This window comes from Sus scrofa, chromosome 1 (genome assembly GCF_000003025.6).
Source record: "Sus scrofa isolate TJ Tabasco breed Duroc chromosome 1, Sscrofa11.1, whole genome shotgun sequence".
In the NCBI taxonomy this organism is placed as follows: domain Eukaryota; kingdom Metazoa; phylum Chordata; class Mammalia; order Artiodactyla; family Suidae; genus Sus; species Sus scrofa.
In genome coordinates, this window is record NC_010443.5 from 2364133 (window position 1) to 2390941 (window position 26809).

Genomic DNA, 26809 nt, shown 5'->3' on the forward strand with positions numbered 1-26809 from the left:
GGAGACATGAGCTTCCAGGAGCCGAGAGAAGGTGACATGAGAACCATCTCTGCACTGGCTTCCTTTGCCCCCTGGTACCCGAGGGGACCGTGGCAGGGGCCGGAGGGATGCTGTGCTCGCAGTGAAACTGCATCCCAGTTGGGGACGCTGAGCTTGGGCTGAGCAAGCCTGCTCTTTGTCTTCGTCCCTGCAGACGCAGCCCTGAGAAGTGGCCGGGGTGGGCGTTGTGTCTCACGTCACACACACTCAGGTCCCACGCTCAGCACGCGTGGATGCGGAACGCACAGACCCTCCAGCCCCCGGCGGTTGCCACTCCCAGCAGTTGGGTTTTCCATTGACCCTGCTTCTTCTGAATTTCTTTTTCCCTTCGTTCTTGTCTACTTTTGGAATATTTTCTTGTTCTATACTTTTGTCTCGATTGGTTTAGCAATTGCAGTCTCCCCTATCTGCTGGTTTCGCATCTGTGGATTCAACAAAGCTTGGCCCCATCGACTGTACGACCCATTCTGTGTAAGGGATCGGGCATCTGCAGATTTGGGTGTCTGAGGGGGGCTTGGAGCCGGTTCCCCAAGGATACCATGGGACACCTATACTCAGCACACTTCTGTTTTTTAATTTGTTATTCTAGATATTTTAGCATGTATATTTAACTTAGTCTAAAAGCAGCCTACATCTTTACTGACTTCCAGAAAAATACAAGGATTTTAGAAGATTCTAGCTCCCATCACCTCCTTCCGCATAAACTGTTTTTCCCATCAAGATTTATTTTCTTACTTAATTTTTCTTTTCATGCAGTCTCTGAATGTTTAGCTTTCCTTGTATGTTCTCATTGGGAGGGAACTTTCTCAGGTTTTTGATGTGGAAGTGTCTTTATTTTGCTCTTGTTCTTGGAAGAGTTTTTGCAAAGTGGAGAATTACCACTTTGCATACATCGTCCACTCCCATTCGGCCTCTGGTATTGCTGTTGGGATGTTAGTTGACACTCTAACATTTATTTGTAGAACCAACTGTCTTTTCTTCTGGTGGCTTTGGAGAGATGTTTTTCCATTTGGGGCATTCTTCAGATTTAATGTGATGTACATAGGTATGAATTTATTTTTAAATTAATTCTCCTTAGGATTTTTAGTCCTCTCTGAATATGAGAATTGGCATATTTTATCAACTCTGAGAGTTCTTGGGTATCGTCTCGCTCCTTTGAAGAGGGCATGTATCTACTTTTCTTTCTCTCTCATCCTAAGGCTCAGAGGCTACTGGATTTTTCTCCCTGTAAGCTTCCATTCCTCTTAAACTATCTTTTATCTTTTGTGCCTTTTTAACTTTCTGGTTTGCATTCTGTCAATTTTCAGCAGGCTAACTTTTACTAACTCTTTCTTGGGCTTGGTCTAAACGGCTGTGTAAAGTGCCTATTGAATTTTTAATTTAAATTGTTATAGTTTAATTTTGAAAGTTCTGCTTTTGTTGGGAAATCTGCTGATCACTTTATAGTCTCTAATTTCCTTGCGGTGCCCTCTCCCCTTTTTGTTTTTAAGCATATCAAGCAAGCATGTTTTCTGTGACCTGTACACAGGCTGAGCCTCGCAGTCTCTATGTATCTGATTCTGCAGCTTGTTATCGCTACTGACTCTTGCTCCTGGAGGCTTAGCTGCAGTTCATGACTTGAGCTCGCATTCCTGATCATTTCTCCGTGTTTAAGCTTTGAGACATGTTGGAAGACGTTCCTCTAGAGGATTTGCACTTGCTTCTGCCTGGCCCTTGGGCTGCTGTAATCCTGGACCCCCCAAAAGGTAAATTTCTGCGTGGAGTTTCCCAGGCCACTCTGGGAGTGTGGATTTTGGCCTCAAACTGGTGTGAAGGTGAGCCCAGAGACCTGGGGGGCGTCCTTTGCTCCTTCCCTTTGCAGGGCACGCACCTTCGCAAGCACCGCTCCTCCTGCGAGGGAGGATTTGCCCAGTTCACCTTAGTGCCCGCCCCGCCAGGGGCCTGGCTTTCGGGGTGGGGCCTGCCCTCCCCGCTGCGTGCCTCAGGCTTTCCCCAGCCCCCTCCCCCATTTCCCAGACCCTGTTAAGACCTCGGGTGTCAATCCCAGCGACTGACCTGACGCGGGCTCCAGGACCGATCTGCTCACGGCGCTGCTCGCCTTGGGAGAGTGTTTTCTTCTTCCTCTGGTTCTCCTCCCGCCTCCTCCTCCTGTGATGTTTTATTGACGTTTAGGTGATTGGCCAGGCTGTGGTCATTTCTGCTGTGCAGCGAAGCCCCCCCCCGTCTTACGCGGGCGCACGTGCATTTGGATCCTCTCCCTCGTAGGCCGGCGCGCAGCACTCACTGGATAGAGTTCCCTGTGCTGCACCCGCCGGCCAAGCATCCGTACCTCGGTGTGCACCTGCCAGCCCAGACCCCCGTGCATCCCTCCCACCCGCACCAGTCCCTCCTGGCGACCGTAGGTTGTTCAGAGTTCGCGAGCCGCTTCCTGCGGAGAAGGTCTCCTCCTCGTTCTCGGACTTTGTTCCCCCCTCACCGTGGGCTCAGTCCTCCTTGTCTCTCTCTCTCTCTCTCTTTTTTTTTTTTTTTTTTTTTTGTCTTTTTAGGGCTGCCCCTGGGGCATAGGGACGTTCCCAGGATAGGGGTCCAATCAGAGCTGCAGCTGCCGCCTACACCACAGCCCCAGCAATGCGGGCCGGGAATCGGATCTGCGTCCTCCTGGATACTAGTCCCGCGGAGCCACAACGGGAACGCCCTCAGTCAAGCTCTTTAAAGAAGAGGATTTGGTTGCATCCGGCATTTTCTGTATCTCAAGAAATCTCCCTCTACTTTAGACCTGCTCTATTGCCAAGACTGCCCCTGCCCGCCGGCGGCCTTCTGGCGAGGAGGATAAAGAGTGGACACAGGCCACCACGGGCCACCACAGGCCATGGAGCCAAAGCCCCTGTTGTTTGGCTTTTAGTCCCTGAGTATTTGTCAGTGTCTTCCTCTGGTTCCCATCTCTAAGATAAATATTTGGTGCCTGAAATGCTGTGGATGTCTATGAAATATTTTTTCAAAGATAAATAGTTCTTGCTAAAAAAAAAATCCTGGCAAGGATTCTACCTTCTCCTTCATACCCGTTCCAGGTTTTGAGAGACTTTTCTATTATGAGAGGTGTTTTTTTTTTTTTTTTTTCCTTTTTAAGTTACAAACAGCCTTCCTGCCATAGTTTTAACCTGTTTCCTCTTCTCTGCTAACTCCCTTCCTTTTTGGTTCCTCTGTAATTTATGCACAGGCTCCCACTGGCAAGGACAAGCCTCCTACTGCTCTGGTCACAGCTCGGTCCCGCACAGGCCACTAGACCAAGGCCTCCGTGAGCCTTTCTCCCCACCGTCTTTGTCCCGAAGCTTCACTGCACTTCTGTGTTCGCCTCTATGGCAAAGGGCCACCAGAGCAAAGCACACAAACCGGGCTCAGAACAACGGGCCTGTGTGGCCCCCCCGTCTGGAGGCCCGCAGCCCAAGGTCAAGGTGTCAGCAAGCGTCCTGCTCCGCCGACCTCGTGGGGACTCCTCTCTTCCTCTTCTCGCTTCTGGGAGTGGCCGTGGCGTTCCTTGGCTTGTGGTTGGTTGGTTGCTTGCTCGCTTGTTAGGGCCGCATCCTCCGTCTGTGGAAGTTCCCGGGCTAGGGCTCGCATCAGAGCTGGGGCCGCTGGTCTACACCACAGCCACAGCCATGCAGGATCCCAGCTGCATCTGTGTGTGCCCTACACCGCAGCTCGTGATCCTTGACTTGCGACCGCGTCGCTCCATCCTCCGCCTCCCTCGTCCACACAGCCACCTTCACGGGGCTGCGCTGTCACATGGCCTTGTGGGTTTTTTAAGACTTTAATTCTTTCTACTACGGTTGATTTACAGTGTTCCGTCACTTCCTGCTGCGCAGAAAACTGACCTCGTCACCCGTATACACACATTCTCTTTCTCACATTATCCTCCTTCCTGTTCCGTCACAAGTGACTAGACAGAGTTCCCTGGCTACACAGCAGGATCTCTTTGCTTGTCCACTCCGAAGGCAAGTGTTTGCATCTATGAACCCCAGACTCCCAGTCCATCCCACTCCCTTCCTCTCCCCCGTGGCAACCACAAGTCTGTGCTCCGAGTCCAGACCACACGGCTTTCTTTTGAGGACCCCGGGCCCACCCTCCTCCAGGACAATGCCCTCTGCACTAATCGCACCTGCAATGACCCTGCTGCCAGGCAAGGCCGCAGTCTGAGGTCCTGGGCTCAGGACTGTCACACGATTTGAGAGGGGACACAACCCAACCCTTTGCGCCCCCAACACACACTCTAGAAAAGACCGGCTCTCTGCCTGAAGGTTTCAGAGGCTTGGTCCCACACGCACACGTGGTCAGAAGCCTCACCTGGTGACCCTCCGCTGCCTCATGAGTGAGCTAAGTTTCGCAAGGAAACCTACTTTGTGCTGGCAGAGTGCAGCATTCTGCTGCCAAAGGCACTCAGGCTGCCTGTCCCCAAAGCTGTAATGAGGCCCCCTGGACTGTGAGATGCTCTGACTGCAGCATCTCGGCCAGGTGGAGCTGGGGCAGAGATGAGGGTCGTAGCCTGCAACGCCACGGCTGCCCCCCCTTCTCGTGATGCCTCCTGATGTCGGCCACTAGAGCGCCCGACACACCGCGGCCCCGGGCGCTCACGGACGTGCAGGCCTTGTCTGACTTCTTCTTGTCCTGTTGTGTTCACCTCCCTGGACCTCAGGCTCTCCACCCCATCGGGGGGTTGAGCTCACAGAGTGCATCTCACAGGGTTTGTGGCTGTGCTGCCGGGATGGAATAATGAGGTCGGCCCAGATCTTCATAGCCAGCAAACCTCCGACGGCAAGCATCATAAATCCCTTTCAGCCAACAATGCGCAGCGGCCGCCAGCCTTGGCCATCCTGAGCATTTCCAGTGGGTGGGAGAGGTGGGCAGAAGCCAGGAGGGGTCATGCAGCTGCATAAGGACATCCAGGCAGTGGCCACGGCGCATAGCCCCATGGAGCCTGCAGGTTTCTCTTTACACTGGTGTCAGCGTGGTGGACATGGGGTTGGCGGGGGGCGGTGGGGGGGAGCCGCAATGGAGCAGAACACAGCCTGGCAGCTCTGGGGTTCACACGTTATCCCGGCAGACCCGGGGAGCTGTGGTGCGCTGTTTCTTTCTAAAAAGGTCAACTTGGGAGTTCCCGATGGCTCAGCTGGTTAAGGATCCAGTATTGTCACTGCTGTGGCGTGGGTTTGATCCCTGCCTGGGAACGTCTGCATCCAGGGGCATGGCCAAAACCACACCCCCAAAGTAAAAAGAGATCAGTTCAGTAGTGGGATTGCGGGTGGGCTGTGGGGGAGAGCATTTAGCCAGGAGTTGCTGTGTTCCGGCAAGAGCAGGGCTGGAAGGAAGGGAGGCAGGTACCAGCTCAAGCCTGAGCTGTCGCACATCCAGAATGAAGAGGTGACAGAGTGGCCGGTAGTTCTCATCTTCCATTCTGGGGACAGGGTGACTGCTCGTGCCCTTTACACACCAATTCAGTTTAATGGAGAGAGCTTTCAGATTAAAATTCTACAACTGGGGGCCTACTCCTTTCTCAGGCATGCCCTTGGTTTTCTGGGTGAAACTCTAGGATTTTAATGAATAACCCCTTTGCCCAGTGCTCTACGGTTTACAGGGCATCTCCTCATACTGGTTCACTGCGTGGAGTTGCCGGTTTCATAGGTGACAGCCTTGCGAGGAAGGTAGACAGGTGTTTGCCCCGCCTCCCTTCCCTGCACAGAGCGGGCTTTCTCAGCCTCCGTGTGCGCGTGGACGGGCTCCTTCTGTGCGGGGCTGTCTGTGCACTGCTGGGGCTCCTCGGCATCCCTGGCCTCTGCCTGCTGGAGGCCAGCCGCATCCTTTCTGTCACCCCCAGCAGTGACAGCTCACAATGTCACCAGACTTTGCCAAATGCCTCCTTGACCAAAGCACCCCCAGATCTAGAGTCTTGGAGGATTTCGGCAATGGTGAAAGTCACAATCAGAGCAGTGCAGTGGGGAGAATTTTTTCTTTCTTTCTTTCTTTCTTTCTTTCTTTCTTTCTTTCTTTCTTTCTTTCTTTCTTTCTTCTTTTTTTTTTTTTCTTTTTTAGGGCTGCACCTGCGGCATATGGGAGTTCCCAGGCTAGGGGTCAGATCAGAGCTGCAGCTGCGGGCCTACCCCACAGCCACAGCAACGCCAGATCCAAGCCGCATCTGTGGCCCACACCACAGCTCATGGCAATGCCTGGTCCTTAACCCACTGAGCAGGGCCAGAGGTCAAACCCGCATCTTCATGGATACTGGTTCGGCTCCTAACCTGCTGAGCCACAGCAGGAGCTCTCCAGCGGGTAGTATCTGAATTCAAGATATTTCCCTTTCCGATGCCCATTCCACGAGGCAGTGCTTCTGACCACTGTCCATTGTTAGTGGTCGCCTCGTCACAGCTGTATTGAACTGAACCAGGAGTGCTTTTCTGTGCAGCTCTATCTAGTCCGTGTCCGGTACCAGATCATTTCATTTCCGGAGGAGTTTCAGTCATTTTCTTCACCTTGTGCATTGACTGTATTTTTGTGTCTTCCTGTATTTCCTCAGGCCCGAGATGATAATTTTATATCTACAGCCTGTAGGTAACTTCTTAGTCTCGGTCTGTAGCTAAGTCCGCACGTCTGACTCCGTAGTCGGTTGTCGTGCTGGCTTTGCAGGTGGCCTGTGTCCTTGCGAATTGTATGTTCAGTGGCTGTGAGCTCATGCTCCTGGGAACTGCATCCCAGGGAATTCGTAAATCCGGGTTAAAGTGGATTTCTCTAGACAGCACGTCTGTGTGTTCCCGCTAGGTGCCTGGGGTGAGACCTCCTTAAATTCCCAACCTGAGTTTGAGGCTTTACGTATGTATGGAGTGAATTAGGGCCACAGCCTGCGCCAGGGCTGCCCGTGCTCACAGCGTTGGGGTGGGGGTGGGGGTGGGGCAGGGGGGTGGTCCCTGCCCAGCCCTCTCCTGCCCCCGTGCTCAGTCATGATCCCTTGTCTGCACGAGGAGGGGGGATTTTAGTCCACCGGACTCTGAGGGCAGAGCCCTGCCATCCCCTACCCTGGATGGGGAGGGGGCCTCTGTCCCCCATGGCCCTCCCAGGTCAAAGTTGAGTCTTTGACCCTCTCAGGGTTGCAAACCTGGACGGCTTGCTTGGCTCATCACTGACCATACCCATCGCACGTGGTTTGTTGCACACCCTGGTGTGGGCTTGGGTGGGCACACGCCTGCCTCTGTTTCTCGAAGTGAGCTGGGAGGGCCTGGCAGCCTCCTTGGCTTTCTTTCCCGTCCTGAACAAGAGGCCCCTGCGTGCGCTCTTAGTTTTCAACCTGCCCCAGAAGTTAGCATTTCCAGTCTGGGGGCTGATCGAACTCAGACAGCAACTCTTTGCCTGGCCTGAGTGTCCCTCTTGCTGGACGCCTGCAGCGTCCCTTTCGGGGTCAGGCTTGGGAGGACAGGAGAGAAAGGCTAAACCCCTTGGGCGCAGCCAACCTGGCCTGACCTTTGCTCTTGTGGACGGCTGTCTTGTCTTCTTCAGAGGGTTTTGTGGCTGGAGACCCTCCACCCCCCCGCCCCGCCCCCGGCTGCAGCCCACTTTTAGCAGCCTCTCTTTTGGGGGGTTTCTTAGAATTCTCCACTCAGCCCTGGGCCCGGGTGCCGAGCACTGTTGCTCCGGGCGGGGTCTCGGGGACCTCCACACAGGCCCCTCTCCGGCGTGTCCACGTCTGCAGGAAACATGGATGTGTCCTTTTCCTCTCGAGCCCGAGGAAGGCAGGCCCCTCCCGGTGCCTCCCTCTTCCAGAAGCCAGACCCCAGCACACCACAGCTCACGGGGGGCTTGAAATAAAGGAGAGGACGTCCCCCCACCCAGGGTCCTTAGGGTGGGGGAAGAGGACTTGGGTGGAGCCGTGTTGATTTTGCCCAGGTCACTTTCCTGATGGACTCTCCCTCCCCTCCCTGCCCAGAGTGGCCGGTCTGCCCGGACAAGGGACAAGGGGCAGCTCCAGGGCTGTGGAACAGACTCTCGGTTGTCAGCCTTGGAATTCTGAAATCGCAGACCTCTTATCTAGGGGGACTTGGTGGGGAATCAGTCATTAAATTCTCTCTGTTCTAAGTCCTCAATGACCCAGTTCTTCGGCAGCCAGGACCCTGCCTCCTCTGTCTGCCCAGGACATGTCTCCTGGTCCCCAGAGCTCACCCCAAATGCCACCTCTTCCTTAGCCTCTCCAGTTAGGATTGACTTCTCCTTTGTCTGTCCATGAACCATTTTCTTACACGGTCCTTGCACGTTAGGTACACGCTGCTCCAGGTGCGTGCATTCCCCCTCCTTCTCCTCCACACGGCTGTGAACTTGGGATGGGGAGCGGGTCGTGATGGTGCCGCTGCTAACAGGAGGAGCTCTGTAATCGTGTGTTGTGCTGGACTCAAGGCACACTGGCCAGTCTGAGCCTCTCTTAGAAGCAGCGGTAGCCGTGGACTCAGTCCCAGACTGACCGTGCCGGAGGCGGGGAGAAACCGGAGATAATAGGGCATCTGCCAAGCTCTTGGTCTTCTCTCCGCCTTCCCACCCTGGCATCGGGCACCAGCCTTTATCAAGGTCACCTTTTCTTTTCCAATGTTTGCAAAGGGTTGTTTGGACTCAGGTAAAAGTGGGCCCTGATTCCTACCCCAGATTTTGGGGTCTGGAGGCCATATAGGCAGACATAGTGGGGGCAAATGATTGCTAGAGATTTCAATGCCGCTCTTTTTTACCAGGACAAAGACAAAGGTAAACAGACTTGTTCCTGCAGTGAAATGGATTCCTCAGTTGAAATTTGAAAGTTTCTTTCTTCTTTTTCTTTTGAGATGTTCGAGCTCCATAGAGAGCCATGTCATCGTGCTCAAATATACGGGATCATGAATGTCTCAGAAGACATTTCCTTGTCCCGTTACACCAGGTCAGAATGCTCTTGTTGGCAAAACACAAACCTTGATCTGGGCCTGCCCCCAGGCTTTTGTCCTGAGCACGTTGCCCCTGAGAGGGCATGGTTGGCAGACTGTACTCCTGAGTCTGGCTGGTCGTACCAGCTACCCCTGGCCAGCCCCGCCCTTATTCCTGGAGCTGGTGCCCGGCCCCACGTGTGCTGTCCATTAGCTGCTCTCTGCCAGAGCAGCAATGTGGCACAGCCCTGGCCTTGTTTGCTTCGAGCTGGGAATGCCTGAGTGGTGGTGGCAGGAGACACAAGGTGGTAAGAAGCTGGTTCCCAGAGGACAGGTAACAGCTCTGCAGCAGAATCCCTGAGGGAAGCAGGAACCGGTTTGGGGCATGTTGTGTTTTCATCTTAGAGATGCTCAATGGAAACACAAAACATGAAAGTGTGCTTAAGCTCACCATGCAAGGCAGTGGCAACCCCAGGATCTTGATGCTAAACCCTACGCTCACCACCATTAAAACCCAGGGAGAGTATCTGACCTCACCTCTTGACCCAGACACAGCATGAATTTACCGGTCCTTATTTCACGGCATCCACCTTCTTTTACTCACTTTAGCAAAGATAGCCAGACGCAGATATTAATGCCACCTTTGATTAAGCCAGGGGATGCTATGACCTGTAGATTTTTTTCACAATCTGCCTGACAAAGCAGTATTTGTCTCACAGCACAGCATGCAAGAATGCTTCTGGACTTTTCAGGGGGGTGGTGGCAATATGCTAATGAGATTGACCCTATTTTAAACCTAAAATTACGTGGGCAGTGCACAAGAGGATGGCAGAAAAGGCTCCACAGTGTCCTAAGCTCACAAATCTGGAACTGCCTACAGTCCTCTGGTGAGCATTTCTGGGGGGAAAAAAGGTGTGTTCCCCTTTAAGGCAAATCCCTCACGGCCCTATAGCCAGCAGCTGGTCTCTGAGAGCCCTGACTCAGGACACTGTTCAGGCCCTGATAAGTCATCCGTTTGGATAATTTTCTATATATGGAGTCGGAGGTCACGGAGAGCGGATGTGTGTCTTTTGTTCTCCAAACACAGCAGGGAGGCTTCCCCAGCTGGCTGCCGGCATCCCTGGCCGGGTAGGGATCAGTACATCACTGGGGGGGGGGGGGCCGCACTGGCGGACCCTCAGGTCGAGCTCCTGGGCTTTGGGGATGGAGTGCCTGAGGAGCCACTAGGGCCAAAGGGCGAAAAGAGGTGCAGAGCATACGTGTGCAGGCTCGTGGTCCCCTCACCCCCCCACCCCCCCGCCCCATTTCGTTCCATTTTCTAGAAGTGCTTGCTAATCAACAAAATTTTGTTCTGAGCAGAAGAGCAATATGCAAAAGTGTGTGTGTGGACGTTTTAAGGGCAGAAAACCTAATGACATACCAAGCTAGAAAAAAGCCCAGCAGGCCGACGAAGTAGAACAGAGAGCAAGCGACAGGCGCAGCTGAGCAGCTGCACCGCCAGCCCCGCGCTGAGCACTACACTCCGCGGGCTCATTAGGCATGCGCCGCCGGGGGCGCTGATTGGCGGAGGGGGCGGGGGGCGGGGTGGAGCCGCGTGGAGCGGAGTGCGGGAGGAGGCGGGAGAAGAAGTGAACGCCTGGGGCAGTGAGGCGGTGGGCGCTGATTGGTAGTAGTGGCGGAGAAAGAGGAGGTGGGCGTGGCTGGGTGTGGCGACTGGCTCTGATTGGCGGTAGTGGCGGGGGCGGGGAAGGGGCGAGGCTGTCCAGGGCTGGTCCTCGCTGGACCTGAGGAGGAGGAGGAGGAGGAGGGAGAGCCTGGGCCGGCGGACTCTGATTGGTGGTAGTGGCGGAGGGTGGGGCGGGCAGGCGGGTGCTAATTGGCAGTAGTGGCTGTGGGCGGGGCGGAGCGGGGCGGGGCTGCCCCCGGGCTGGTCCTCGCAGGCAGCGGGAGGAGGAGGAGGAGGAGGGGGAGGAGGGAGCGCTGGGCCCCCGGCCTCCGTGGCCGGCTCGGCCTGCCCTTTGTGCCCGCAGCCCGCGCCCCGCGCCGATGGCCGCCGCGCCGGGCTCCCCGGCAGCTCGTGCCCTCACGCGGACCTAACCCCGCGCGCCTGGGATGCGCTGGGGATGCGCGTCCTCCGGCCCTGCGGCTCCTCGCGGCTGGGCGCCGGGCGATGGAGCTGAGCATGAAGAAGTTCACCGTGCGCAGGTTCTTCTCCGTGTACCTGCGCAAGAAGTCGCGCTCCAAGAGCTCCAGTCTTAGCCGACTCGAGGTAAATGCCCTGGCCTCTGTGCGCGCAGGTTCCCAGGTCCCCGCCGCGCCCTGGAGGATGCTGCGGGTCTTGGGGCCATCCAGAACCCTTTCCTATTGTCACATGCACATTCACCCCGGGACCCACGTCGGGGAATTAAAGTTGAGAGCTAGTCCGGTTTTCCTAAAACCGACCCTTATTGTTGGGACTTAGTAATAATTGGACAGGTTCTTGGGTCCTCAGCAGGGACGGAGCTCTGCCCCCACTGAATTTCTAACGAATTTTGTTCCACTCTCTGCGCAGGATTTGGGGTGGTCATCCTGGTCCCGCAGAGCTGCTCTGGGTGGGGGGCATTTCAGCCTGTGCAGCCTCCGTGTGGCACCCCAGAGTCCCCAGTACAGAACCTCCCCAACCCTATCCTCCGCTGGATGGCTGGTGTTGATGGGGTTTATTTTACAGTGTTTTATTTTACAGAGCCACACAAATACTACCATGTAGTGTAGATCATTTGTGTATTTGAAATCAGTGAAGAAATGACAAAAGGAGCTTAGGAAAAAAAAAAAAAAGACAGCAACACAGCCTACTTGGACCAGTCTGAAACAACGATGCTCAGTAGTAAAGTGCCTGATGCAATATCCTTGCAGCCCCAGGTTTGATAAAGATTCGTCCTGAAACCCACAGGACTGAAAATCATGTCCTTTTTCTCCGGTTTTGCATCTTGTCATCTTTGGGTTTCCAGAGGTGTCTGCAGATGGTTTTCCAGTGTGTTTTGTATTTCAACAATCATATCTTAATCTCTTCATCCCAGTGTCCAAACTACATTGTTGAATCTATAGATGACCAAACCGTGAAGCATGTTTCAGTAAAAAAAAAAAGAGAGAGAGACACTGTGGGGTGTGTTTTGGGGGGAGGGAGGGCAAGGGAGCTGATGACAGAACCTAGAGAGTTCTTTTGACATTGCCCTCGCCTTTGCCACAGGCTGGCACCTATGGAGGTTTTGGTGTGTTTGTTTCTAATGAAGTCAAATCGATTGGAACAATGTCACATTTTTCATCTTGGGTTTCTTTGTCCCGGCTGCCATGATATTAAATGGAGACATGGGTTCTGTAACAATTAAGCGGTCTTTAAGCAAAGCTCAGGAATGGACATGGAGGCAACAGGAAATTACTTGTTTTAAAAGTTTCTCTTATGATATCACTAAATGAGAATTTTTTAAGTGCTAGGTAGAATCTTTGTGGCTGGTTTCTGAGGGTAAGCCGTATCTTTCGAACAAATACAACTCTTAATTAATGGAGGAGATGGCTTTAAACCTTATGTTGACAGAAATGAAGCATAAGTTCATTGAAATAAGTCATTTTCCTGGGTGTCAGGTATTTTCAAAATGAAAGTTGACCAAAATAATAATAATAATAATAATACTCTTAGAAGAGTATTTACCTTTATACCTAGTAAGTTTTTCTTCATCGCAATGCCAAGTTTATTGTAAAGCCTCTGTCTCTTTCCAGTCATTGTCCTTGCCAAGGGGAGGCAGTCAACTCCCGGTGTCGTTCAGGACACTGGCAAACCCTTGCAGGGGGTGGGGTGGTCCCAAATCCTGCCAGCAGGGTACACTCACCTGTGGTGGTCCAGTTCAGCAAAGAGAACTGGGTTGGGGGAGTGCTTCAAAAATTAATGTACTAGGGACCCAGCGGGGACATAGAAATGATGTTTCTTCAATGCAAAAATAAAATTTCTATATGTAAAATAAAACCACGAATAAGCCATCAGATATGCAGAAGGTCAAACTGAGGAGAAAGAAATGTAGTCTATCAGCCCTTAATCACGGAGCACTTAGCCTGATCCGGGTGCCCAAGCTCAGCCCGTAATCACGGAGCACTTAGCCTGATCCGGGTGCCCGAGGTGGGTGCTGGGCAGAAGTGCTGATACAAGTGGTCAGCACGGATGCAGTGCTCGGTTCTCTGCAGATGCTCTTAGCAGCTGCTCTCGGTTGATACTTGTGAAAATCCAGATAGACACGTGTTACAATCCTTATTCTACTGCTAGGGAGGAAAAATCCTCAGAACAAAACCCTGAGAATTGTGCTAAAAGCTTAACAACAGATTCATCCTGCAGGTATTTTCTAAGAACCTGCTATGCGTGTAGCCCTTTTCTGGGCATTGTAGATCCAGCAAATCCAAGACCTAGAAGTCCTGGCCTCATGGTGCCCCCACCTAGTGGGGGATGTCCTTAATGGCTGACCTTGTGCTTCAGTCCAGTAAATTCCATATGCCTGCCAGGCTACCTTCCATCACTTCCCAAGGAAATCTGTTTGTATACTGACAGCAGACCAAGGAACACTTCCTAAAAATGTGAAATTAAGGAGGGAGGTTTGTCAATAATTTGAGGTTGAGAAATAGGACATACAAAGTTCTTGACATGGGTGTATATTTATTCCTTCTCTTTGGACTAATGAAAAATAATGCATTCTGCATAAAGAAGCATGGTATTTTAAAATTCTTTTCGTGAAATCTGTATTTTAAAATATACACAGGAACTTTGAAAGAGTTTGTTTTTTTAAATTAAAAAAATTGAATGAGTTCCTGTTGTGGCTCAGTGGTTAACAAATCCGACTAGAAACCATGAGGTTGTGGGTTCAATCCCTGGCCTTGCTCAGTGGGTTAAGGATCCGGCATTGCCGTGAGCTGTGGTGTAGGTTGTAGACATGGCTCAGATCCTGCGTTGGTATGGCTCTGGAGTAGACCAGTGGCTATGGCTCCGATTAGACCCCTAGCCTGGGAAACTCCATATGCCTCGGGTGTGGCCCTAGAAAAGACAAAAAGACCAAAAAAAAATTTTTTTTTAGTTAAAAAAAATTAAGAAAAAATCTAATGACATTGACAGACAAGTAACTATAGTTATTTTAAGGTTGAAACAATATCATCTTTATCAAAAAGGCTTTTAGGGAGAGACTCAGTGTTTCATACTTGTTTTTAAATTTGACATGACTGTGGATCAGCATTGCTCAACACTTGGTAAACTCTAACCAACAGAGAGGCCGGGTTGTTTAACCAGATTTGAAATCAGTTTATTCTGTAAAATATTTTCATAGTGTATCAGCATTGCACCTTCTGAGGTGGCTGGATTATTGACTCTGGCAAGGATGATTTCGGAGATTTTTAAAGGGAAACTGGATAACGCGCATGGATTTCTGCAGCATGCCCTGGAAAAGTGTCAGGGCTCAGTGCATGCCAGACCGCCACCCTAAGAAAGGTCTGATTTCAGATCATTGACAGCATTGCCTGAGACCATAGCACCTACCCAGAAGGTGCAACCGTTGCCTCTTCCAACTGTCCATTTTATAGATGAGAAAATGGGACCCAAGGAAGTAAAATGACTTGTTTATGCTCCTGTCCTAAAATGTCTGACAGAAGGTTCTTATTATAACAGCATGTGCTGCCTATTATCAGTTTTAGCCATCTTAGGGTATATGGTTATTGGAGTTTACCATGTATTAGATGATGCATGAATGAAGGCTATCATACGTATTTATTATTATTTTTATTTGGCTGTTTCCTGAGGCATGTGGAAGTTCCTAGGCCAGGGGTCTAACCGGAGCCATAGCTGTAAACAGAGCCCCAGCAGTGACAGTGCTGGATCTAGCCCGAGGAGCCACCAGGGAACTCCGCTATTAAAATTTTTAAAAGAAAACCAGTCTGGGGGATATTTTAGAATGTGCTCCAAATCCTGAAATTATTCTAGAGAACCTTTTCTGGAAGTTAGACAGCTCCAGGTAAATTTAGGTTTTTGCACCAGATTTACTAGAATTGGATTCTCGCTTCTGCCTCTCACAACAGGGCAGTTCCTTAAACTCTCTAAGCCTTATTTTTCTCTGCTGTGAGATGAGGATGCTAAAAGTTCCTGCTTCATGGGGTTCCTATGACAATTCTGAACCACCGTGTGTAAAGCCTTAACCCAGGGTCTGGATGATAAAGCTGGCAATCAGTCACTCTTAGCTGCAGATATTGAGAAAATACTTCCCAGGTTTACTGATGTTTTTCATATTGTTCGATGTCTGCTGGTTCGTGGGAAGGTGAGACCGTCCCTATGGGGTGCGGAACCCAAGGCTTGTGAGACCTCAGTCAACTCCCAGCCTGGGAATTCATCGTTGAAACGCCCCTCCTGCGCGCCCTGGGATGGAAAAGGCCAGAGATGGCTTCTCCCAGGCTGGACTCCAGCCTCGTTCATTCGACAGGACTGGCCTCATTTGCTAAGATGGAGTTTCCCTCGTCTCCCGGGATGGCCGTATTCTTCCTTATCTTGTGTGTCACCCCGTGACCCGAGAATGCATCACCAGCGCAGGTCCCAGAGCTGCAGCCTCCAGAGCTCAGGCTGCTTCTGAAGTCAGGACCTGCCCCGGCATCAAGGGGCCGACTTAGCAGTTTGGGGAAGGACTCCTCCCTACTCACCCTTCAGTGCCCCCCAGGAGAGCGCCCAGTACCCCGAGGAAAGCCTCCAGTGTGAGCAGGCTCCAGAGCCTAGCTCCACCCTGGGCAGGGTTGGGAGAGGTTGACTAGCAAAGGCTTGGGAGGGAAGATGGGTTTTCAGGGTGAGATGTATCTATCAATTTGCCACACGTATCAGTCCTCAGTGTCGGTTCATTTAGGGACGCTTGTTTTTTGCTTGGGGTGAACAAAGCTGGGAAGTTGGTTCTCTTTGATCATCTGTCATTTCACCTGGTTTTGACATCTTCACTGAAAGACGTCCCAACGACCGGTAGGAACAAGAGGCACGAGGGTCTGGCAGATAAAACATCCGTTTAGGATTGTACAGGTTCCCGGCTGTGCCCTCAGAGCATCTCCCCCAGATTCGGGAGAGAGGAAGCCCTCTTTCCGGTCATGGAGCACCTGAGGTGGGCTGCTTTCATGTTTTAAATAGATGGAGGCAGCGGAAAGAGTCAGCACCAAAGTCTTTCAGTGAAGACGTCAACGTGAGATGCACAGACCGTGAGAGGGGAGCTCAGAGCAGGGAGGCTGGGCTGGGGCCCGCTGCCGCCGCAGCCTCTGGGGGGAGCCGGAGGTTATGGTGAGGCGGGCCCTCCAGGTGGGACAAAGCAGCTCCTGTGAAGACCCGGGGCTGGAGGCGACCCATTCGGACAGCAAAGACTACGTCCCTCTCTCTTTTGTCATTGTTTTGTTTTGTTTTTACTTTCTGCGTAGAACTTGGAAAGAGTGGGAAATAAGATCAGAGCAGCACGTTGCCAGTTCCCACGTCAGTGGGCCTGGAGGGGCAAGGGTTGGGAGTGGCAAACCGTTGAGTGGAGAAGAATGTCACTTATTTATTTGCTCCATCATCTACACACTCGAAGGGTTTTTAGCACATGCCACATGCCATTGTGCTGCCCAGTCGAGATATAAAGGTCTGATTCCTGCCCCCAATGAACATAACGTCTAGTAAGAGAAGCAAACCCATAAATGGAAGCCTGACACGGCGGGCGTGAGTTCCATGAGATTACTGGCATCGTTGGAGTTGAATGGTCTCACTATTTCCGTTGTCAGTTTGTTCTGATTTCCAGCGCCCCCAGATACTCTAGCATTATCTGTGTGCGCATGTGGATGCATTTTAATCCCTTACCCTTCGTAATGGAAACCCGGCATCCTAATAAAGCACCTGTTAAGGACTCTTGGCAGGCGTTGTAAACAGTGTTGCTCTGGCCACGGAAAGAAAAGAAGAAAGAAAGAGAACATCCTGGAAAGTTAAACATTCCAGCTTATTCTTGGTCCTTTATAGGTAAGCTCTTCTAGAGATTGGGCGATTTCCAGGAAAACCATTTGTAATTAAAATAATTTTCTAATACTTTCAGTAAACGCATCCACAGAAATTCTGTGTTAATCCTGACTTTATTAGGCTTCTGGACAGCACCATCAACAAAAGCTCAGAGAACACCCCCAGAAGTAGTCCACATTAGGGAGCACTTGCTTTGCGTATCACTTTATTTATGTTCCATTCCGTTTTAAAGACACTGACTTAATTCCCTCTTTGTGATATGCCTTGTGTTTACAAGTTCATTACCTGCTTTCTCTCTTCACATCCAAGAAAACACCCCAAAGTTTTCTTCTTCAAAACGATGTGAAAAGGCAACCAAAAAGCCTTGCGATTTCACCGCTTTTCCCTTCATCTCCTTGACCTCTTCATTCTGACCATCCTCTGCCACGGGCCACGGTGCAGGAAAGCCTGTTTCTGTATGTTTCTCATGCATTCAGAAGAATGCAGGAATGAAATGAAAGCAGACTAAGGAAAAAAAATGGACTCTCTCTCTCTCTCCAGATCGTGGGATTTGCTGACTGCCCAGGATTGCACTCTGCTTCTTGCATGCTGGGGGAGTGATTTCTTAGATGTGGCACATTACTAAGTGGGTAGGAGGTGTCTAAACTCTGAGGCAGGGAGGACGATGGGGAGAAAGACTCTGGGGCTTGAGCAGGCGAGGAGCTCCCTGGGTACCAGCGTGTGGCTTAGTTGGTCCCAGCTCCAGCGGGGGGCGGGGGTGCTCGTTTCAGACGTCAGGAGGCTGGGAATGAGCTTGTAGGGAGTCCACTTGGTAACCAGTAGTTTCACCCACAATGCAAGGTGCAAGGCTCTATGCTCATTATGGGTAAAGCTAGTGGAGTGCTAAAAGCTTTCTCTAGCTTTTATCTTGGGTGATGCTGGGCTATGTTGTGTTGTATTTTTCCTCCAGCATTATATGTTTGCTGATATATTTTCCCTGGTAAAAGCTATTAAATTAAACCCAAGTAGGAATTATCGACAAATAGTCTGTTAAGCTACAGTGTGATTTAATCAAGCAAATGGCTCAGACACAAATATATTCAGTATAAAATATTGTTCATCGTTGTCTGATTTGCAGCTGTGTGTAGGAAGCCTTCCCTGCTGACGAGTTGGCTAAGGAGCTGTAACAGTGGTGCAGCTATAATTAAACCCGGGGACCTGCACCCAGGGGTGCTGTGGCCGCATTCCCGTGGCTGGTGGCCAAGCAGGCCAAGCCAGGGTTTGGACCCACCTGAGCTGTGCGCCAGGACAAAGACTCTCCCCACTGAACTCCCGGCCCCTGTTCCCAACTCGGCCCCACCTTGGGCGCCTGTGTCATCCTTGCTGGGCCTGCAGCCCCCCCATTTTAGCAACAACCCTGCCAAGCCGATTTAGACAGGACCCCCATCCTGGGCACCTGATCGCCCTCCATATCTGGGCCCACTCCCCATCCCAGGTGAGGGGTGAGGTGTCGTGACCCAGACCTGCCTGCTGCTCATTTAGAGAACTGTCCTCCCTGCTCCTGGGCTGCATGTCCCCATGTGTCCTTGTCTGGGGTCCGACCCCCTGCCCCCACCGCTGCATATCCCACGGCAGGATCCCTTGAATAAAGCCTCCCCCCTCCCGCTCCCGCCTTTAATGACTGTCAGGATAAGCGTTCCTGAACAGCATCTGTCCTTATTAGTGATTTGCAGGTGTTCCTTGCCGTCCATTAGACGGGGTCCCAGGAGCACCGCTGATCAAGGAGCCCTGCTTGGTTCCAAGCAGCAGACACACAGCAGCCACTCTTTCTCCACGAGCCTGGCTTTGCAGAGGTCCCTGAGGCCCCAGGATTCTGCCTCCTGGGCCAGACACTGGTCCCGCCCCGCTCACCCCTCCTTGAGCCCCCTCCCCCTCAGGGCTCCCTCTCCCACCCCCCCGTGTGCCCAGATCTTGCTGGCTGCCCGTTCTTCTGGCCATGGGCACTGCCCTCGTCCTCCAGGCTGTCCACCAGGATTACTCACATACCAGTGTGGTCGCCAGGTTATCAGAAGCTTGAAAGGTGAAGAGTGCCAGCCAGGGAAGCATCTGCCCTTGGGGTCCTCTGCCCTCACACAGAGCTGGCTTTGGCTGGACCCCATCTGCAAATGGGGGGGCACCACATTACGGAAGGAAACCGTATTTCCTCCTTTGCCAGCCCCTCCCCAATTCTGAGTGCTCATCTGTTTCAAGTTGCTGCTGTCACCACAAAGCTCGCTCCTCCTAGGTCATAGCTATGTTAAGGCTACTGGGGGTGAGGCTCTCACCCACGGTGCTGTCATTTTAAACATAATTCATGGAAATAGCAGCTCTTGTAAAACAGAGGAGTTCATGCTGTTCCTGATGCCAGCCCGCCGGGGAGGGGGTGCAGAACCCGGAGAGGTGACCCGGCTTCTTCACGAAAAGAACTGCCTTGTCTTTGGGCTCTTTGACTCTGCTGTGTTAAATCAGTAAGATTCAAAAAAACCAAATCAGGGCTGGAGCATCTAGTTCGTCGGCCAGCGTGTTTCCTGCGTTGTCCAAGAAAAGGTTGTGAATAAGGCGGATGAGCACAGAAAAATTTGCTTCGCACCCTGGGGCGGTTTTACAGCTGTGTCTGGGGATAATGTCCCCTACAGTCCACCTGAAAAATCCCTCCGAGTCTGGGGGTTTTCCCCAGAACTCAAGTCTGGGACCTGCTGTGACATGTCTCTGCAGCCCGTGTCAGCTGTGACATTCTTTGCATGAGGACACCCCGGCCATCCCATCCCACCCAAAGCAGCTTTTTACTCATTAAAATGTGCGGCCAAGGCATTAAGGAAAAGCAACGGAGGACTATAAACACTCCTGACCCAGGATAATTGCAAACTTTCTGCTACTAAGGTTACATGTAACTCTAACTCCCAAATCTATTTACATCCTAAGTCCAGGGTGGACAGTCTCCTTCTAAAACTGAAGAATTAAGAGAGCTTCTTATTCTGCAGTGTGAGTAGAATACACATTAGAGAAGCTGCTGGGGGAGGGAAGCTGGGCACCGGGGGTGGAATGGGGGGGGGGCGCGGGCCAAGGAGGCGGCAGAAGCTGGTGGGCAGAGGGGCCACAAGAGAGTCACTCATGCCCTGTGACTTGCTGCAGAGACTCTGCTGACTTTGAAGACAAAGTCAGGGCAAAAGACCAGACAAAGCAATAAAGAGCACTTATTTTTAGAAGCCCTGCGGCTCCCTGGGCTCTGTGGAGTTTGTAGCCAGGTTAGGGAGCAGGGCCGAGGCGCTGCTGGAATAAGGTAGCAGGTACTGCCCACTGCCTTCATCCCAGAGAACCCCAAGAATCAGCGAGAGGTTGGGCGTGGCCTTCGCAGCCTACATCTCAGTAGCGAGAGAATGCCTGAATTTTGACCTGTGACTCAGTCAAGACCGCAGAATGCCACCCAGACAGACGCGTGGATAAAGACGTTCCCCCGATCCCATGCGCGGAGGCCCATCTGCCCAGGCCCCGCGAGCTCCTCCTGCGAGCACTGCCAGGGCTGCAGGTACCGGGACCGCTTACCCGTCCAGGGGCGCGCCCCGCCCTTTTCTTGGACTCGCGGTGGAGCTTCATGACCACGGAACCACTGCCGCAGGAAAGCGGGAGTGACAGGTCAGAGGCCAGGGCCGCGCTCACTTTGCAGGGGCGCGGGGGAGGCCGGAGAGCTGCCACCTCGATGCGGCTTGTTGCTTACACTCGGCTTGTTGTTTATACTCCTCTCTCTCGGGCGCGTGCGAGCAGCGCTGTTTTCCTGACCGTGTCTCCACTGCCCCCCCCCCGCCCCCGCTCCGGCGTGAGCTCCGCAGGGCTCCTCTCACCTTCTAGGCGATGGTCTCCCCCCTCGCTCCCTGTCCTCCCCCGCCTGACCCCACCTGTCCCATCGGGGGACCGCCCCGCATGGCCTCCCCTGACGTCCGCCCCGCCGGCCCGTTGCAGCCCACGCCCGCCCGCGCCCGCAGCTTGCTCTGCGCTCATCCGGGGGTTGGATGGAGGGCTGTCTCTTTCTTCCGAAGATTCTGTTCCTGCAGCACTTGGATCTGGGTAGGGAAGCTCTGGGGAATTGGGGAGACGTCTTCATTGCTGTGCGCATGCGGGTGGAGTGGAGCTCACTGCCCGCAGCCTGCGTAGGGGGGTGGTTCGTGTTCAGGACCACAGCCCATCTCCAGAGGAGGGTGTTGGATGGAGAAGCCCTAGAAGCGTTCTCCCTGTGCCTTGGGCTGTGTCTACTTCTGGGTTTTGAGAAAGTTCACCGAGTCACAGCCCCTCCTGCGCAGTCAGGCCAGGGTCTGGGGAGCTGTGTGCCCTCCCAGCTGTTGGGGAGCCGCACCTGTCCTCTCTGATGGTGCCATTCGTATGGACCCCTCCTCTGTGCCAGCCTTGTTGCCATCCGTGAACTTGCTTAAAACCCTCTTCATCCAACTTATGGCCGATCTGGGACAGATCAGGCTTGGCTCTGGTGGCTCTGTGTCCAGGGACAGCCGTGAGTGGCCAGGGATCTTGCCCGTGCTCTGTCCCAAGTGCCCCTTCTCTGGGGTGCGTGCCTTTGGGTCAACGTGTGTGAAGTCTGTGGAGGTCTTTTGAGACCTCTGTCTAGATCTTAAGCGGACATTCATCATGTGCTAGAAATTATCTATAGGACTTGGGTTTAGAGGGTTAAATGTAGGAAAAATGGCCATGACCTCAGACTAATGTGGGAGGGGGTTCGAACCACTGTATATGTGACATAACTAAGAAACTCTCACAAAACTACTACACATCTGCTTGAGATAAGACCCACATGTGGTAGTTGACAAACTGTCAGACTGCCGTTTGGCCTTTAAAAGTCTTCCATAGAAATACCGTCTGATGTATGTCCACAATAGAGCTGATAGAGTGTCGTCTGCAGTAAAAATTATGGAAAACAAAATAAATCATTTGCATCACTTAAAAATTTTTAAGCAGTAAAATATCTTAAAAGGTTGAGAAACTGTCAACATTTTAAAAACAGATTCAAAGATTTCAAAATGTTTTAATACTGGCAATTTTTAAAATCTGAAAAACTGTAAAAGCCAAGAGGTTTATTTTAAAAGCTGATGCTTACAGAAGAATACGTTTAATCCCAGGAAGATGGCTTTTGTGACATCTTAAAGCAATTTCTAGTCAAATTTAAAAGCTTTTGAATCCCTAATGTTGATTTTTGTGAAACATAATTTCCCTTTAAAGCTGCTAAGCCCATGACTGCTTTCTAGGTCCTAAACAGAGTGGAGAAGCCTGGGTTTGTGAAAGCATCCCTCTGTGCACCTGACCTTGGGCACCTTCCCCAGGGTCACAGGGTCTAGCTGTAGGCGCCCCATCCCATCCCACCCTCAGCACCACATCCCTGGCTCACCACACATGGAGCTCATGAGCCCCCATCCCTGTTGAAAGGTCCTATCATGGCCCAGGTGTGGCACTGCAGCCCCTGTACCTGCCCTGCACCTGGGCCCAGGAGCAGGCACCTTGAAATCTGGGATCCAGTGTGTCATCCTTGCATCTCCAGCACCCCCAGTCTTAGTGAGGAGTTTGATTGAGATGGCCCTGGTCAGGAAAGAGTGGTACGTTACTGGTTGCTGGTGGTTTCGTTGTTAGCCTTTGCCAGCGACGGACGTGTAATCATTTCTTCTGCACTGGCTTCATCCCCCCACCCCCACAGCGGGCTAAGTTTGTCCCGCCTATGGCACAAGCAGCTGGCAGGGCTGGAGCAGACCCCACTTTTCCGTCCTTGCTCAGCCACTTACTACATGGGCGACGTTGGCAAGGGTCCGGCCAACCCTTCTTGAGGCTCAAGTTTCCTGCTCTGAAACCTGGTTCCGTATCAGCTTTGCCAGGAACAGATGAAATGGCCTGGAGGGCACTAAGTAAATAAATATGAAGAAGCTTCCTGCTTCCCGTTACACTGCAATCCATCTTCGACACGGAGCCCGAACTTCCCGCAGCGCTGCTCCTGGCCTGCACACCTTGCTTCAGGCTCCTGTCCGCCGGCAACAGCCAGGATTGCTGCAGTCGGAGTTATTAAATACCACACCCAAAGTATTAGTGAAAAATTACAAACACCATTTAAAGTGAAGGGTTCCAGGCAGAGGCAGTCACATTGCAGGGCTGGACTTTTTCCTGACTGCTAAAGCGAACTTCCCCTCCAACTTAGAAAATTCAGGTGCATGCTGTTCACTAAAGGCTTGGAATAACAGGGAAGGTTCTGAAACTGTAACACAGACGGGTGGAGCTAAGCCGTCTCTGTGAGTCCAAGAACACCAAACTGCTACTTCGTTTTAAAGAATAATGAGGAGGCGGGAGTGGAGGAGAGTGAAGAGGGGGAGATGAGGAGAATTGGGGTGGCAGGGAAGGAGGCGTGAAAGAAACGGGGAGAAGGCGGGCAGCAGAGGCCGGGAAGAGGCGGGCGGGCAGGCAAAGACACAGAGAGAGATGCGATGAGCAGGGGAGGGGCTGGCACTGAGGTTTGTGCATGGCTGCTTAGGGAAAAACACCAAAATGTGGGAAGCAGTTGACATCCAAACTGTAGAGTCCTGCCCCCCACGCCCTGGGCGTGACAGCGGCTCACACCTGGTCATGGATGGAGTGTCACCTGTGGGCTCCACTGGGTTGTTTCTGGCTAAAGTAAAGCACTAGGACCAGATGCAGTGGAGAGGAGGCGTTAGGGGCCATTGAGCAGGGACCTGGGGCAGTCGCTCACTTCTGGTCCCTCACCCTGTTTGTAGCTGAAGCACGGGGGAAAAGTTCCAGAACACCAGCCTGGGGTAAAGGCTACATGGCTAGAGGGGACCCAGCAGCATGTGACACCTTCCTTCCAAAGGGAAGGAAGTTCCCATCGTGGTTCGGCGGAAACAAATCCAACTAGGATCCATGAGGACTCAGGTTGGATCCCTGGCCTCGCTCAGTGGGTTAAGGATCCCGTGTTGCCATGAGCTGTAGTGTAGGTCGCAGACGTGGCTCAGATCCCACGTTGCTGTGGCTGCGGTGCAGGCCGGCAGCTGTAGCTCTGATTGGACCCCTAGCCTGGGAACCTCCACATGCAGCAGGTTTTTTGCCTAAAAAGACAAAAAGAAGAAGAAGAAGAAGAAGATCAAGGAGTTCAGGATTCCACCAATGCACTGCTGGGAGGGAGGGCCACTGCTGTCCGATGGCTGAAGGGCCAGAAATACTGGAGTCGCGGGTACCTTGCGGACGCCGTGGGCCGGCCTGGGAATCTCCAGGCTCTTCAGGACAACAGAGTTCCCTCCTGCTGCTTCAGGTCCACCCCGAGCCTGGTGGGCGGAGCCTGGCATCCCGGGTGGGAACACCAGAGAAAAGCTGGAGGAGGAAACAAAACGAGGCTTGGAAAGGGACGTGGGCAGAAGGACACACGTTTAAGGAATTCACAATGTCTCTTCTGCCGTGAGCGATGCAGCAGGTGGGGAAAGCCGAGGCTGCCCTGCCTTCAGAGGATGCTGGGACCTGAGAGACTGGCTGCCAGTGTGCACCGCCCCCCCCATATCCACACCCAAGCCTTCCCCTGGTCCCAGGAGGGACATCCCTGACCACTGGCGGGCACAGACCTTATAGAGTTTTGCAGTATCTGTGCTGAAAGATTCCATGGCACCTTGCAAGGTTTGGTTTGCTTCCCTGAATTCTTCCTAAGCAATATATTCTATGAATTTGATTCTTTTACAATATTATGTCAGCATCCACAGCTCACCTTTGTGTTCGGAAAGACATGGTTATCTGTAATTAACCCTTCAAGTGCACTTCGTATTTCCAGACACACACCTGGGAGGAAAAAAAAATGGAGACAAAACCAGAATTAAAATGACTCTCATTTTTCCAGCCAACAAGTCTTTGTATTTTATAGGTTTTAAGGTAAAGAGGCTTGAGCCCTTTGCAAACTAAATCACACCAATTTTCTTTCTCAGCAAAGATGAAGTATTTACTTTGACAACCCGGAAATTAAAATAAAATGATCAGATCTCTATAAATATAAGTTTATATGTCCATGCGTTTTTAACTGTATGCACCTGCACATGTGTGTGTGTACCTGTGTGCACCCTGCCTGTGGCATTTTCCTGGCCCCAGTGACTAGCACAGAGTTGAGTGTGTGGTCCAGGACAGTCACAATGGGATGTAACTTGGGGCCTTTGTTCATTGACTCTGGGGGAACCAGGAGGCATGGATCCCGGCAGCTTTCTGTGACCATGGGGCTATCCAGCCTACAGAGGAACCAACACACAGAGGAGGGCAGAGCCAAGAAAACCATAGAGAAATGAGGTTGGAGTCCTGATCAGCCCATACCTGATGTCCTCATTACCATGGAACATTTTAGTTTTGTGACCCAATCACTTTCCTCTTATTGTTTAAGCCAGTTTGATTTGAGTTTTCCCTTATGCAAATAAAACCATCCTGACACACTATCTAAGTCTATTAGAACCCCAGTAGAGTACAGCCCTAAAAATAAGTACAGTTACACCCTTTTCATAGATGAGGAAACTCTACTAAAGGGTTAGATAGCTTGACTGTGGTCATGTTGATAGTAATTAAGGGGACTCAAGAGTCAAAGTTGGGGAGTTCCAATGGTGGCTCAGCAGTAACAAACCCGACTAGGATCCATGAGGACGAGGATTCGATCCCTGGCCTCGCTCAGTGGGTTAAGGATCCAGTGTTGCTGTGAGCTGTGGTGTAGGTTGCAGACACAGCTCGGATCCTCCATTGCTGTGGCCGTGGTGTAGACCGGCAGCTGCAGCTCTGATTCAACTCCTAGCCTGGGAACCTCCGTATGCCGTGGGTGCAGCCCTAAAAAAAGACCAAAAAAAAATCAAACTTGATTCTCTTTGCCTCCAAAGCTTATGCCTTTAATCACTATGATGTTTATTAGAACCAAAATAACGCAGAGACCAGATGGCCAGGAAAATGCCGTCCCAAAGACATTTTCTGTCTTAAAAAATTACAAAGGGATTTGCTTACGAGTTATGCATTGTGTTTAAGGTTTAGGCTCCCCGTAGCAGGTCCTGGGGCTCGTGGGTGCTCAGAGAAAACCATTGGTGCGGGGATGAGCACGGAAACGCTTCCCCGCCTCTCCCACGAGCTTCACAGCACCAGCCTCACCAGGAGTCCAGGGTTTCAGACCCAGAGAACTGGTTATTCTGTTAAAACGCAAAGCTTCGGATGCTTTTACCGTTACAGAAGAGGGGTGTCTCCACTCTCCCCACCTCCCCCTTTTGCTCAGAATTTGCGTCACAGAGGTAAAGACTTGAGGAAGCAGGGGTGGGGCTGAGAAGATTCCCAAGGTAGCTTCAGCCAGGCTCTGCGGGGGCTGGATCCTCGGAGTGCGTTTATGGGGAACTGGTTCATTTGGATCGAGGGACGCATGTGGTTTGTTTAGCAGTTTGGGAAATGTCGACAGAGGTCTGCCCCACGGCTCCCTGCGAAGAGTCGGGCGAGTCTCATGGGACGGGTGTTTGCCTTTTTGTTTCAAAACCGCAGCCCTTTTCCATGCAAGTCGCATTGGATTTTATCTGAATTATGTCCTTGGTTTTTGCTTGCAGGTGATGGGCAGCTAATACCTTCAGAATTCAGGAAATTCACATCAGTTTCCTGCCCCTCACTCTGCCACCACAGTTTAATTGAAACAGTAAATTGGGGAAATTAAAATCAGATTTTTTTTTTATCCATTCAAAGACTGAAATGTATTATTTAACATGTTTGCAATCATTCTTTCCGTGTGTGTCGTGGATCTAGGGAGGCTTAGTTGTTTTCTCATAATAATCTCCAGCCCCAAACCTAGACTATGTAC

The 26809-nt window shown here is 51.9% G+C and overlaps 1 protein-coding gene across 1 annotated transcript in view; it reads left to right on the plus strand.

The window, feature by feature from the left end:
- The window catches only part of RPS6KA2 (ribosomal protein S6 kinase A2), a 318780-nt gene that overhangs the window by 160308 nt on the left and 131663 nt on the right, over positions 1-26809 (plus strand).